Consider the following 15,942-nt stretch of genomic DNA (forward strand, 5'->3'; position numbering starts at 1 on the left):
TTGCTTGGGGAAAGGGCACGCCCTCCTGCAGTGTAGTTGACAGGGGTTTGGAGGGAGATGGAGTGGGGGATAGAGGGCTTTGGTCTTGCTCAGGCCTGCTTGGGGCAGGGAGAAGACCAGGGGCTGGGAAAACAGGGGCTACTTGGGGTAAGGGGAGGGGGAGGATTTGGGTTTCCTGATTGGCATTGTGCAGGGGCAAGGAAGAGTTTGTGCTGGGGGGTAGGGAGGGGCCCTATTGGGTGGTGGGCTGGGGTGTTGCATTCCCCCCTGGGGTTCCTGGGTTGCTGGATTGGGGCTTCCCACTCCCCTCTGGGATTGCTGGGTTGGAGGCTGAGGTTCCCTGGCTCCCTTCCCTCTCCTTGCGCCTTTTCCTTGCATCTGCTGCCCTTACTATCTCGTCTCTGGTCATGTCTCTCTGAACATATACCTCTTTGTAGTTCCTTGCATACCTCAATTTGCTCTTCTTTACTAGGATGTCCACTTTGATGTCCTCGCTCTTGAAAGCTACCTTGGTTAATCTCTTTTTGTCTCTGTTGTACTGGCCAATCCGGAAAAACTGTTCTATGTCTCGTTCAGCCCCTTCCATTCCTATCTCCTTTAAAATCCCTGCCACTGCCGCTTTGTCTTTATTGCTCGATTCCTCCCTTGTGGAGCCCTCTTGTTCCTTCACACCTACCACTACTACAGCTTTTTCCTTTCCATTAGCTGGTTTGTGCATCTAGCTGCCTCCTGTGAGGTTACTGCTTTCATTACAACTTCCTTGACTGTGGACATTGCTCCTGGGCTCTTCAGCATTTCAGCAAAGGTTGGGCCAATTGTTGCGGTCCCTGCCATTGCTACATCTCCTGGCACCTGGGGGTTGGTCCCCTGGGCCAGAGTCTGATGAGGGCCTGTTTTTAGGCTTTTTATCTCCTCTTGCGCTGCACTTAGTTCTGTCTGCAGCTTATATATAGTTTCCCTCAGGTCCTTCAATTCCCCACTGACTTCCTTCCATGCCTTAGCAATCATCTCCATGAATGACTCGTCCAGTCCCTCTCCTCCAGCTTCATTCTGTTGTCTTACCATCCCGCTTAACCTGTGTGAGTGTGTGTGTGTGTGAGTGTGTGTGTGTGTGTGTGTGTGTGTGTGTGTGTGTGTGTGTGTGTGTGTGTGTGTGTGTGTGTGTGTGTGTGTGTGTGTGTGTGTGTGTGTGTGTGTGTGTGTGTGTGTGTGTGTACTCACCTATTTGCGCTTGCAGGATCGAGCATTGACTCTTGGATCCCGCCTTTCCAGCTATTGGTTGTTTACAGCAATGACTCCTGTCCCATTTCCCTATCATACCTAGATTTAAATTTATGAATAGTATTTGCTTCCACAACCTGTTCCCCAAGTGCATTCCATTTTTCCACTACTCTCACGCTAAAAGAAAACTTCCTAACATCTCTGTGACTCATCTGAGTTTCCAGTTTCCACCCATGTCCCCTCGTTCTGTTATTATTACGTGTGAACATTTCATCTATTTCCACTTTGTCAAATTCCCTGAGTATTTTATATGTCCCTATCATATCTCCTCTCTCCCTTCTTTTCTCTAGTGTCGTAAGGTTCAGTTCCTTCAGACGCTCTTCATATCCCATCCCTCGTAACTCTGGGACAAGCCTCGTCGCAAACCTCTGAACCTTCTCCAGTTTCTTTATGTGTTTTTTCAGGTGGGGGCTCCATGATGGCGCGGCATACTCTAAGACGGGTCTCACGTAGGCAGTGTGAAGCGCCCTAAAAGCCTCCTCAATTAGGTTTCTGAATGAAGTTCTAATTTTCGCCAGTGTAGAGTACGCTGCTGTCGTTATCCTATTTATATGTGCCTCAGGAGTTAGATTAGGTGTCACATCCACTCCCAGGTCTCTTTCTCGAATCGTTACAGGTAGGCTGTTCCCCTTCATTGTGTACTGTCCCTTTGGTCTTCTGTCACCTGATCCCATTTCCATAACTTTACATTTACTGGTGTTAAACTCCAGTAGCCATTTCCCTGACCATCTCTGCAACCTGTTTCAGTCCTCTTGGAGGATCCTACAATCCTCGTCTGTCATAACTCTTCTCATTAATTTTGCGTCATCCGCAAACATTGACAAGTATGATTCCACTCCTGTAAACATATCATTTACGTAAATTAGAATTGGTCCCAGCACCGATCCTTGAGGTACTCCACTTGTTACTGTTCGCCAGTCCGACTTCTCGCCCCTTACCATTGCCCTCTGGCTCCTTCCTGTTAGGTAGTTCTTCACCCATACTAGGGCCTTTCCGCTTACTCCTGCCTGCCTCTCAAGTTTGTATAGCAGTCTCATGTGCGGTACTGTATCAAAGGCCTTTTGGCAGTAAAGAAATATGCAGTCTGCCCAGCCTTCTCTGTCCTGCCTTATCCTTGTTACTTTATCATAGAATTCTGAAAGGTTTGTTAGGCATGATTTCCCTGTCCAGAACCCATGTTGGTGCTTGTTTACAAACCCAATGCTCTCCAGGTGCTCAACAAGTCTTAGCCTAATTATTCTTTCAAGTATTTTGCAGGGGATGCTTGTCAGTGATACGGGTCTGTAGTTAAGTGCCTCCTCCCTATCACCTTTCTTGAAAATCGGTACGACATATGCCTCCTTCCAGCAACTGGGCAATTCTCCCGACATAAGTGACTCATTAAAGATCATTGCCAGAGGCACGCCGAGAGCCTGCGCTGCCTCCTTAAGTATCCACAGTGATACTTTGTCTGGTCCAACAGCTTTATTTGCATCCAGTGTTATCAACTGTTTCATTACATCCTCTGCTGTCACCTCTATATCTGATAGTCTTTCATCTAGGGTAATCGCTTCTAACAATGGGAGTTGCTCAGGCTCGGTTGTGAACACTCCATGGAATTTTGCATTCAGTACCTCGCAGATTTCCTTGTCGCTTTTTGTATATGCCCCTTCTGTTTTCCTCAGTCTTGTCACTTGGTCATTTTCCGACATCTTCCTTCTTATATGGCTATGTAGTAATTTAGGTTGCTTTTTCGCTTTGACTGCAATATCATTCTCATAATTTCTTTCCGACACTCGTCTTATGTTAATGTAATCATTCCTAGCTCTGTTACATCTATCCTGTTGTCCTCTGTCCTTTGTCTTCTGTACCTCCTCCACTCCCTCCTGCTTCTCACCTTTGCTTCCTGACACTGTCTATTAAACCATGGGTTATTATATTCCCTCCTGCTTTTTTCTTTTATTGTTGGAATAAATCTCTCTTCAGCCTCCTTGCATTTCAATATGATGTGGTTCATCGTACCTTGCACTGTTTTTCCTTTAAGTTCTTCCTCCCACTGCACTTCTCCCAGGTAGTCCCTTATTCTTCTGTAGTCCCATTTTCTGTAATCAAGTCTCATTTCCCGGACCTCTTGTCCTTTGGTCACAATTTTAAGCTCCATCATGTAGTCAAAGACTAGGACACAATGGTCACTGGCTCCTAGTGGTATTTCATGTTCCAACTGCTCGATGTCTTCTACATTATGGGTGAAAATGAGATCTAATAGGCTGGGCGTATCCCCTCCTCTTTCCCTAGTATCTTCTTTCACATGCTGTGTTAGGAAATTCCTGTCAATAACGTCTATCAGCTTCGCTCCCCAGGTTTCCTCCCCGCCATGGGGATTCCTCGTTTCCCAATCTATTTCTCCGTGATTTAGGTCCCCCCTGACCAGCAGCTTCGCTCTCATTCTATGCGCTATAGTTGCTGCCCTCTGCAGTTCATCTATACATGTCTTGTTGCTGTCCTCGTACTCCTGCCTAGGCCTTCTACTGTTTGGTGGGGGATTGTAGAGTATCAAGATTACAATCTTCTTCCCATCCACTGTCAGAGTTCCATGTATGAAGCTTGTGCTTTCATTGGTACCCGGATTTTCCAGCTCATCAAACTTCCATTTCCGCTTTATTAGGAGTGCCACTCCTCCTCCCTGTCTCTGTGTCCTTTCTTTTCTTATCACCTGGTACCCCTCTGGAAAGATTGCATCCGAGATCATGCCATATATTTTAGTTTCCACTATTGCCACTATGTCTGGGTCTGCCTCACTAACTCTTTCTTTTATCTCTTCTGCTTTATTGGTTACTCCATCAGCATTGGTGTACCAAACCTTGAGACTCTTCTTGGAAACTCGGGTGTCAGAGTTCCCCCTTTCACCGGGGGTCTGGGGGGAACTGGGGGGTGTCTGGGGGGCGAGTGGGGGCTGTGGTGGTGAATGGGGGGGTGCTAGGGGGGTGCCTGGGAGTGCCTGGTAGGCGAATGGGGTCTGGGCAACTAGGGGGGTAGGAAGGGCATAATGGGTCTGAAAGTTAGGGGTCTGAATAGCATAGGGGGGTTGAGAAATAGAGTGAGACTGAGAGTCAGATAGAGGTTGAGAGGTTGGGGGGAGAGGGATATTGAGGGCAGAGGGTTGAGAGGAGAATGGAGCATGGGTGCTGGGAGTGGAAGAGAGAGTGTATTAGTTAGGGGGGAATCAGGGGTAGGTGGGGGTTTTGGGGTAGAAGAGGGGAAGAAGGAGATGGGGGAAGGTGCTAGGGGGTCACAAGGTGAGGGGGTTAAATGTGGGCTGGAGGTGTGTGTGTGTATGTACTCACCTAGTTGTACTCACCTAGTGTGCTTGCAGGGGTTGAGCTCTGGCTCTTTGGTCCCGCCTCTCAACCGTCAATCAACAGGTGTACAGGTTCCTGAGCCTATTGGGCTCTATCATATCCACACTTGAAACTGTGTATGGAGTCAGCCTCCACCACATTGCTTCCTAATGCATTCCATTTGTCAACCACTCTGACACTAAAAAAGTTCTTTCTAATATCTCTGTGGCTCATTTGGGCACTCAGTTTCCACCTGTGTCCCCTAATGCGTGTGCCCCTTGTGTTAAATAGCCTATCTTTATCAACCCTGTCAATTCCCTTGAGAATCTTGAATGTGGTGATCATGTCCCCCCTAACTCTTCTGTCTTCCAACGAAGTGAGGTTCAATTCCCGTAGTCTCTCCTCGTAGCTCATACCTCTCAGCTCGGGTATTAGTCTGGTGGCAAACCTTTGAACCTTTTCCAGTTTACTCTTATGCTTGACTAGATATGGACTCCATGCTGGAGCCGCATACTCCAGGATTGGTCTGACATATGTGGTATATAATGTTCTGAAAAAGTCCTTACACAAGTTTCTAAAGGCCGTTCTTATGTTAGCCAACCTGGCATATGCTGCTGATGTTATCCTCTTGATATGAGCTTCAGGGGACAGGTCTGGCGTGATATCAACCCCCAGGTCTTTCTCTCTCTCTGACTCTTGAAGTATTTCATCTCCCAAGTGATACCTTGTATCTGGTCTCCTGCTTCCTACTCCTATCTTCATTACATTACATTTGCTTGGGTTAAGCTCTAACATCCATTTGTTCGACCATTCCTGCAGCTTGTCCAGGTCTTCTTGAAGCCTCGAGCTCTCCTCCTTTGTCTTAATCCTTCTCATAATTTTGGCATCGTCAGCAAACATTGAGAGGAATGAGTCTATACCCTCTGGGAGATCATTTACTTATATCAGAAACAGGATAGGTCCAAGCACAGAGCCCTGTGGGACTCCACTGGTGACTTCCCGCCATTCTGAGGTCTCACCCCTCACTATAACTCTCTGCTTCCTATTGCTTAGGTACTCCCTTATCCACTGGAGCGCCCTACCAGTTACTCCTGCCTGTTTCTCCAGCTTATGCATCAACCTTTTATGGGGTACTGTGTCAAAGGCTTTCCGACAGTCCAAAAAAATGCAGTCCGCCCATCCTTCTCTTTCTTGCTTAATCTTTGTCACCTGATCATAGAATTCTATCAAGCCTGTAAGGTTAGATTTACCCTCCCTGAACCCATGTTGATGGGTTGTCACGAAGTCTCTTCTCTCCAGATGTGTTACTAGGTTTTTTCTCACAATCTTCTCCATCACCTTGCATGGTATACAAGTTAAGGACACTGGCCTGTAGTTCAGTGCCTCTTGTCTGTCACCCTTTATAAATATTGGTGCTACGTTAGCAGTCTTCCATACTTCTGGTAGGTCTCCCGTTTCCAGTGACCTACTATATACTATGGAGAGTGGCAAGCTAAGTGCTCATGCACACTCTTTCAATACCCATGGTGAGATTCCATCCGGCACAACAGCTTTTCTCACATCCAGCTCCAATAGGTGCTTCTTGACCTCATCTCTTGTCATTTCGAACCTTTCCAAGGTCACCTGGTTTGCTGCCACCTCTCCTAGCACCATGACTTCTCCCTGTTCTATTGTAAAGACCTCCTGGAACCTTTTGTTGAGTTCTTCACACATCTCTTTGTCATTCTCTGTGTACCTGTCCTCGCCCACCCTAAGTTTCATCACCTGTTCCTTCACTGTTGTCTTTCTCCTGATTTGACTGTGTAGTAGCTTGGGTTCGGTCTTGGCTTTATTAGCTATATCATTTTCATACCTTTTCTCAGCTGCTCTTCTCACACTAACATACTCGTTCCTGGTTCTCTGGTATCTCTCTCTACTTTCTGGAGTTCTGTTATTACGGAAGTTCCTCCATGCCCTTTTGTTCAGCTCCTTTGCTTTCATACATTTCCTATTAAACCACTGTTTCTTCCTTTGCTTCTCTGTTTTTTCCTGTTGGGCTGGGACAAACCTGCTTACAGCCTCCTGACATTTTTGGGTGACATAGTCCATCATGTCTTGTACAGACTTAGTTCCGAGTTCTGTGTCCCAATGTATATCCCATAGGAATTTATTCATCTCCTCGTAGTTTCCCTTTCGGTACGCCAGCCCTTTGTTTCCCAGTTCTTTTTTGGGGGTGATAATTCCTAGCTCAACCAGGTACTCAAAGCTCAATACACTATGATCACTCATTCCCAAGGGGGCTTCCAACTTAACTTCCATTATATCCGCCTCATTTAGGGTAAATATCAGATCAAGCAAGGCTGGTTCATCCCCTCCTCTCGTTCTTGTCGGTCCCTTGACGTGTTGACTTAGAAAGTTTCTTGTTGCCACATCCAGCAGCTTAGCTCTCCATGTATCTGAGCCTCCATGTGGGTCTCTGTTCCCCCAATCTATCTTTCCATGGTTGAAGTCTCCCATGATTAGTAGCCTGGATCCGTTCCTTCTAGCCACAGAAGCTGCTCTCTCTATTATATTGATGGTGGCCAAGTGGTTTCTATCATATTCTTGTCTGGGTCTTCTGACATTCGGTGGGGGGTTACATATGACTACTACTATAATTTTCTGTCCTCCAGTTGCTATGGTGCCTGATATGTAGTCACTGAAACCTTCACAGTTCTGAATTACCATCTCTTCGAAACTCCAACCTTCTCTTAGTAGCAAAGCTACACCACCTCCTCCTCTCCCTTCTCTCTCTTTCCTCACTACATAGTAGCCCTGTGGAAACACTGCATTTGTTATGGTGTTTGTTAGCTTTGTTTCTGTGAGTGCTATTTTGTCTGGGTTTTCTTCTAGTGCCCATTCTCCTAGTTCACTTGTTTTATTAGTAATTCCATCTATGTTACTGTACATTGCCTTGAAGCTCACTTTCTTCAGTTCATTTTCTTGTCCCTTTCTTGGCGAGCATTCTGCTGGTGTGGGAAGCTTTTCAGTGGGTGAGATGATCTGTGAGGTGGTTTGCAGGGTTTCAGGGGAGTTTGGGGTGAGGGGTGGGGGTTTCATGGAAGGGGGGACAGGTAGGGTGTGGGTTAAGGAGATAGGGGGGACATGGAGGATACGGGGTGAGGGGGGAGGAGGGATAGGGAGGGTATGGGATGAAGGGGGAGGGGGGACAGGGGGGGAAAGGTGGGAGGGGGGACATGATGGGAATGGGGAAGGAATGACAGGGTAAGAATGGGGTGGGGGGGGGGAGGGAGGGTTGGGTGGGGGCAGGTAGGGTGAGGGGAAGGGATGGTTTCTATGCAGAGGGGGGTGGTGGGCTTGCCCTCCCCTCTGGTGTTGCTGGGATGCTGGTTTTGGGTTCGCCTCTTGTCTCTAGGACTGTTGTGTTGGGGGCTGTGATTTCCTGGTTTGCTTCTCCCTCCCTGCGCTTCCTCCTTGCCTCTGCTGCCCTGGCTCTCTCCTCCTTCGTCCTGTCCCTCTGCAGGAATACTTTCTTGTATCCCTCCACATGCTGCAGTCGACTCTTCCTTTCGAGAATATCCTCCTTCGTGGTTTCGTTTGTAAACATCACCTTTATAAGTTGGTTTCTGTCCTTGTTGTACCAGCCCAACCTGAAAACCTTCTCAATGTTTCGTTCAGCCCCTTCCATCTGTAACCCCTTCAGTAGCCCCTGTACTGCCTCTCCATCCTTGCTATTCCATTCTTGCCTGTTGGATCCTTCCTGTTCTTTTATGCCTACAACTACCACTGATCTTTTTCTCTCCAGCAGCTGAGTGGTGCATCTTGCTGCTTCCTGTGAGGTGGCTGCTTGCATCGCTACCTTCCTCACTTTGTCCATTGCTTCTGAGCTCTTTTTCAGTATGTCTGCAAATGTTTCAGGTACAGAGGCATTTCCTTCCAATGTAACAATCCCACCTTCCCTTTGGATGATAATCTGATGCTCGGTCTTTTTATTTTTTTCTGTGAGGGATTTGATCTCCTCTCTTGCTGATGTCAGCTCACTTTGCAGGTTGTTAATTGTAATCCTCATTTCCTGCATCTCCTTCCTGAATCCCTCCAGAACTTGGGTTAACATGTCCCTCGTTTGATCAATTTGGCTGTTACCTGTGTCCCTGTTGCGTCCACCTGCCATGTTGCCCTTGTCAAGAGAGAGAGAGCAAGAATAGTCCTAGTGTGAGTGGGTGTGGTGGGGGGGGGAGTGTTTTGGGAGAGTGGGAGTGGTGGTGGGGGGGGGGGGAGTGTTGTGGGATAGTGAGATGGTGGGTTAAGAGAAGGGTGAGGTGTAGTCTTCAGATTACGGCGGGTGGGAGAGGATTAGCGGCTTATCTGGGTTCCCAGTGAGCTCACAGTTGCTGTCCCTGTTACCTGTCTACCACGATTGTATTATTACGATTGTATTATTGAATGGAATGCAATAGTGTCTATATGACATGATATTATATAACCTTGTACACTGTTGGAGACTTATGAGAGACACTTACCAGCCAGCCCCCCACAAGCACTCCAGGTGAATACACGGTGTGTCGTCGGTTATCCTGTGAGGTCTTCAGGTCTCCACTTGTATCCCGGCTATACTTACCTATACTGGCGTGATGTGTGTGTATGTGTGTGTCTGTGTGTGCGAGAGTGTGTGCGAGAGTGTGTGTGTGTACTCACCTAGTTGTGTTTGCGGGGGTTGAGCTCTGGCTCTTTGGTCCCGCCTCTCAACCGTCAATCAACAGGTGTACAGATTCCTGAGCCTATCGGGCTCTGTCATATCTACACTTGAAACTGTGTATGGAGTCAGCCTCCACCACATCACTTCCTAATGCATTCCATTTGTCAACCACTCTGACACTAAAAAAGTTCTTTCTAATATCTCTGTGGCTCATTTGGGCACTCAGTTTCCACCTGTGTCCCCTAGTACGTGTGCCCCTTGTGTTAAATAGACTGTCTTTATCTACCCTATCAATCCCCTTCAAAATCTTGAATGTGGTGATCATGTCCCCCCTAACTCTTCTGTCTTCCAGCGAAGTGAGGTTTAATTCCCGTAGTCTCTCCTCGTAGCTCATACCTCTCAGCTCGGGTACTAGTCTGGTGGCAAACCTTTGAACCTTTTCCAGTTTAGTCTTATCCTTGACTAGATATGGACTCCATGCTGGGGCTGCATACTCCAGGATTGGCCTGACATATGTGGTATACAAAGTTCTGAATGATTCTTTACACAAGTTTCTGAATGCCGTTCGTATGTTGGCCAGCCTGGCATATGCCGCTGATGTTATCCGCTTGATATGTGCTGCAGGAGACAGGTCTGGCGTGATATCAACCCCCAAGTCTTTTTCCTTCTCTGACTCCTGAAGAATTTCCTCTCCCAGATGATACCTTGTATCTGGCCTCCTGCTCCCTACACCTATCTTCATTACATTACATTTGGTTGGGTTAAACTCTAACAACCATTTGTTCGACCATTCCTTCAGCTTGTCTAGGTCTTCTTGAAGCCTCAAACAGTCCTCTTCTGTTTTAATCCTTCTCATAATTTTAGCATCGTCCGCAAACATTGAGAGAAATGAATCGATACCCTCCGGGAGATCATTTACATATATCAGAAACAAGATAGGACCGAGTACAGAGCCCTGTGGGACTCCACTGGTGACTTCACGCCAATCGGAGGTCTCACCCTTCACCGTAACTCTCTGCTTCCTATTGCTTAGATACTCCCTTATCCACTGGAGCACCTTACCAGCTACACCTGCTTGTCTCTCCAGCTTATGTACCAGCCTCTTATGCGGTACTGTGTCAAAGGCTTTCCGACAATCCAAGAAAATGCAGTCCGCCCAGCCCTCTCTTTCTTGCTTAATCTGTGTCACCTGATCGTAGAATTCTATCAAGCCTGTAAGGCAAGATTTACCCTCCCTGAATCCATGTTGGCGATTTGTCACGAAGTCCCTTCTCTCCAGATGTGTTACCAGGTTTTTTCTCACGATCTTCTCCATCACCTTGCATGGTATACAAGTCAAGGACACTGGCCTGTAGTTCAGTGCCTCTTGTCTGTCGCCCTTTTTGTATATTGGGACCACATTCGCCGTCTTCCATATTTCTGGTAGGTCTCCCGTCTCTAGTGACTTACTATACACTATGGAGAGTGGCAGGCAAAGTGCCTCTGCACACTCTTTCAGTACCCATGGTGAGATCCCATCTGGACCAACAGCCTTTCTAACATCCAGATCCAGCAGGTGTCTCTTGACCTCCTCTCTCGTAATTTCGAACTCCTCCAAGGCCGCCTGGTTTACCTCCCTTTCTCCTAACACAGTGACCTCACCCTGTTCTATTGTGAAGACCTCCTGGAACCTCTTGTTGAGTTCCTCACACACCTCTCTGTCATTCTCTGTATACCTGTCCTCGCCTGTTCTAAGTTTCAATACCTGTTCTTTCACTGTTGTTTTCCTTCTGATGTGACTGTGGAGTAGCTTTGGTTCGGTCTTGGCTTTGTTTGCTATATCATTTTCAAAATTTTTCTCTGCTTCTCTTCTCACCCTGACGTACTCATTCCTGGTTCTCTGGTATCTCTCTCTGCTTTCTGGTGTTCTGTTATTCCGGAAGTTCCTCCACGCCTTTTTGTTCAGTTTCTTCGCATCCATACATGCCCTATTATACCATGGATTCTTCTGTTGCTTCTCGGATTTTTCCCTTTGGGCCGGGATGAACCTGTTTACTGCCTCCTGACACTTTTGGGTAACATAGTCCATCATACCCTGTACAGACTTGTCTCTGAGGTCTGTGTCCCAAGGTATTTCACTTAGGAAACTTCTCATCTGTTCATAATTCCCCTTTCGGTATGCCAGCCTTTTGATTCCTAGTTCTTTTTGGGGGGAGATAAGTCCTAGCTCTACCAGGTACTCAAAATTCAATACACTGTGGTCACTCATTCCCAAGGGCGCTTCCATCTTAACTTCCCTTATATCCCATTCATTTAGGGTAAATATCAAATCAAGCATTGCTGGTTCATGTTCTCCTCTCATTCTTGTTGGTTCTTTGGTGTGCTGGCTTAGAAAGTTTCTTGTTGCCACGTCCAGCAGCTTAGCTCTCCATGTTTCTGGTCCTCCATGCGGGTCTCTGTTCTTCCAATATATCTTCCCATGGTTGAAGTCTCCCATAATTAGTAGTCCAGATCCATTCCTGCTAGCAACAGAAGCTGCTCTTTCTATTATGTTAATGGTGGCCATGTTGTTTCTATCATATTCCTGTCTAGGTCTTCTGTCATTTGGTGGTGGATTATATATGACTGCGACTATAATTTTTTTCCCTCCATTTGTTACAGTACCTGCTATGTAGTCACTGAAACCTTCACAGCCCTGAATATCCATCTCCTCAAAATCCCAGCCTTGTCTTACCAGCAGAGCTACACCATCCCCACCTCTTCCTTCCCTCTCTTTCCTCATAACACCTAACACACACCTGTGTGTGTGTGTGTGTGTGTGTGTGTGTGTGTGTGTGTGTGTGTGTGTGTGTGTGTGTGTGTGTGTGTGTGTGTGTGTGTGTGTGTGTGTGTGTGTGTGTGTGAGTGTGTGTTTGTGTCTGTGTGTGTGTGTGTGCCTGTGTGTGTGTGTGTGTACTCACCAAGTTGTACTCACCTAGTTGTGCTTGCGGGGGTTAAGCTCTGGCTCTTTAGTCCCGCCTCTCAACCGTCAATCAACAGGTGTACAGGTTCCTGAGCCGATTGGGCTCTATCATATCTACACTTGAAACTGTGTATGGAGTCAGCCTCCACTACATTGCTTCCTAATGCATTCCATTTGTCAACCACTCTGACACTAAAAAAGTTCTTTCTAATATCTCTGTGGCTCATTTGGGCACTCAGTTTCCACCTGTGTCCCCTAGTGTGTGTGCCCCTTGTGTTAAATAGCCTATCTTTATCAACCCTGTCGATTCCCTTGAGAATCTTGAATGTGGTGATCATGTCCCCCCTAACTCTTCTGTCTTCCAACGAAGTGAGGTTCAATTCCCGTATTCTCTCCTCGTAGCTCATACCTCTCAGCTCGGGTACTAGTCTGGTGGCAAACCTTTGAACCTTTTCCATTTTAGTCTTATGCTTGACTAGATATGGACTCCATGCTGGAGCCGCATACTCCAGGATTGGTCTGACATATGTGGTATATAATGTTCTGAAAGATTCCTTACGCAAGTTTCTAAAGGCCGTTCTTATGTTAGCCAACCTGGCATATGCTGCTGATGTTATCCTCTTGATATGAGCTTCAGGGGACAGGTCTGGCGTGATATCAACCCCCAGGTCTTTCTCTCTCTCTGACTCTTGAAGTATTTCATCTCCCAAGTGATACCTTGTATCTGGTCTCGTGCTTCCTACTCCTATCTTCATTACATTACATTTGCTTGGGTTAAACTCTAACATCCATTTGTTCGACCATTCCTGCAGCTTGTCCAGGTCTTCTTGAAGCCTTAAGCTGTCCTCCTCTGTCTTAATCCTTCTCATAATTTTGGCGTCGACAGCAAACATTGAGAGGAATGAGTCTATACCCTCTGGGAGATCATTTACGTATATCAGAAACAGGATAGGTCCAAGCACAGAGCCCTGTGGGACTCCACTGGTGACTTCCCGCCATTCTGAGGTCTCACCCCTCACTATAACTCTCTGCTTCCTATTGCTTAGGTACTCCCTTATCCACTGGAGCGCCCTACCAGTTACTCCTGCCTGTTTCTCCAGCTTATGCATCAACCTTTTTTGGGGTACTGTGTCAAAGGCTTTCCGACAGTCCAAAAAAATGCAGTCCGCCCATCCTTCTCTTTCTTGCTTAATCTTTGTCACCTGATCATAGAATTCTATCAAGCCTGTAAGGCAAGATTTACCCTCCCTGAACCCATGTTGATGGGTTGTCACGAAGTCTCTTCTCTCCAGATGTGTTACTAGGTTTTTTCTCACAATCTTCTCCATCACCTTGCATGGTATACAAGTTAAGGACACTGGCCTGTAGTTCAGTGCCTCTTGTCTGTCACCCTTTTTAAGGTGGCGTTATAATTGTTTGGCCGAAAAAATTCGGCCAAACACGAAAAATTTATAAAAATACTACAACGTTCTGGCAACACCGTGGTGCAAACCGTTTAATGTTATGATAATAAATAACGTAATTAGAGCAAATTTTCCAGCCGCAATTGCCCGAAATCTGGTCCTCGTGGCTCGGGTGCGCCGTAGGGTGATGCGTCATACGTTGTAAGCGTCTAGTATTTCGCAATAGAGTAGAGAATATCTTGTTATGCATATACAAATTATAAACACACTCGCTGGCAACTGTCTTCTGTGAGAGGGAGGGGCTATAATCCGATTACTGGCTTAGTCACCCTCTCAGTGTCTGTGCCGGCGGTCGTATGCCTGACGCGCTCGCACAGATCGTATTTTCTTGCATATACTGCACAATGGATATAGTATCGGACAAGAAGAAAGCTCTAAAGGCAAGAGCTCTACGCGTTAGCCAAGTAAAGAAGGAGCGTAAAGCCACACTGAGGCAAAACAAGAGTTCCCTTGAGTGAAGAGAGAGGGCAGCCTCCCGCCCCCACAACACACTACCTCGCCTCACACCCAGGCACCCACACCTCCTGTGGCACCTGCCACACCTCTGTGGCACCTGCCACACCTCCTGCTGCACCTGCCACACCACCTGCGGCACCTGCCACACCACCTGCGGCACCTGCCACTCAAGATCTTAGACCTGCAACTCAAGACGTTCTCCCTCTTGATGTTGCAAGATGTTGCATATTTCAGACCAATTATATTAGGTTAGTATGTATTATGTTTTATATCTTGATACTATATCATAAATAATTGTAAATATAAAGCTGCTGTCTTTTTTTTTATTTTTTTTTATTTTTTTTTTTTATTTTTTTTTTTAATAATTTTTTTTTTTTTTTTTTATCAGGCGATCTTCATGGAACTTACACACCTTACTGAAGGAATGCCAATCTACAAGGGTGGTAATTTTGATTGAAATTGGTAGTTCATCAACCTCAGCCAAAGGTGGCTGAACTTTGACCTTCATTTTTTACAGGTAACTAATTTGCAACTATATGGTTGAATAACTTTTTTATTTATTATTCAATTTACATGGAACTTGCACATTATATGTAGAGTCTGTGCCTCTAAAAACTCAAGTTATATATTTCCCCTAAGATCATTTATTGATTTTATATATATTTATAAACATCATTTTGTTGCATAATTTTTTGGGTGAACTTTGAAAATTTGTATTATTGCACTAAATAGGTTTGGGATAATAATGCCACTAGACAACCTTTATTATATAGTATTGTGATAGCTGAGTATCATAGAAATAATATCAGTTGATATTTGTATTTGTTATATCAACTTTAAAACATGTAAAAAAATGGTTAAAAAAAGTTTTTTTTTTTTTCTCCCTCTCTATTTAGGCTGCGATGCTGAAACTTGGACCACTTGCAGCCCTCTTCACGTGTAACACGTCAATAAATTTTCATTGCACTAGAACAACTTTTATGAACCCTAACTATCGCCCCCTTAAATAATGTGTGTGTGTGTGTGTGTGTGTGTGTGTGTGTGTGTGTGTGTGTGTGTGTGTGTGTGCGTGTGTGTGTGTGTGTGTGTGTGTGTGAGTGCGTGTGTGTGTGTGTACTCACCTAGTTGTACTCACCTAGTTGTGTTTGCGGGGGTTGAGCTCGGCTCTTTGGTCCCGCCTCTCAACCGTCAATCAACAGGTGTACAGATTCCTGAGCCTATTGGGCTCTATCATATCTACCCTTGAAACTGTGTATGAAGTCACCCTCCACCACATCACTGCCTAATGCATTCTATTTACTAACTACTCTGACACTGAAAAAGTTCTTTCTAATGTCTCTGTGGCTCATTTGGGCACTCAGTTTCCACCTGTGTCCCCTTGTGCGTGTTCCCCTTGTGTTAAATTGACTGTCTTTATCTACCTTATCAATTCCCTTCAGAATCTTGAATGTGGTGATCGTGTCCCCCCCTAACTCCTCTGTCTTCCAGTGAAGTGAGGTTTAATTCCCGTAGTCTCTCCTCGTAGTTCATACCTCTCAGCTCGGGTACTAGTCTGGTGGCAAACCTTTGAACCTTTTCCAGTTTAGTCTTATCCTTGACTAGATATGGACTCCATGCTGGGGCTGCATACTCCAGGATTGGTCTGACATATGTGGTACACAAAGTTCTGAATGATTCTTTACACAAGTTTCTGAATGCCGTTCGTATGTTGGCCAGCCTGGCATATGCCGCTGATGTTATCCGCTTGATATGTGCTGCAGGAGACAGGTCTGGCGTGATATCAACCCCCAAGTCTTTTTCCTTCTCTGA

General features: G+C 46.1%; 1 long non-coding RNA gene across 1 annotated transcript; it reads left to right on the forward strand.

Annotated features, from left to right (window-relative positions):
• The first annotated feature begins 13,937 nt into the window (after positions 1-13,937).
• Positions 13,938-15,102, forward strand: LOC138360257 (uncharacterized). The gene is made up of 3 exons (XR_011226256.1): positions 13,938-14,381; positions 14,522-14,650; positions 15,030-15,102. It is a non-coding gene; the product is annotated as an uncharacterized lncRNA (long non-coding RNA).
• The last annotated feature ends 840 nt before the right edge of the window (positions 15,103-15,942 follow it).

The sequence above is a fragment of the Procambarus clarkii genome, unplaced genomic scaffold (assembly GCF_040958095.1).
Source record: "Procambarus clarkii isolate CNS0578487 unplaced genomic scaffold, FALCON_Pclarkii_2.0 HiC_scaffold_104, whole genome shotgun sequence".
Lineage (NCBI taxonomy): Eukaryota > Metazoa > Arthropoda > Malacostraca > Decapoda > Cambaridae > Procambarus > Procambarus clarkii.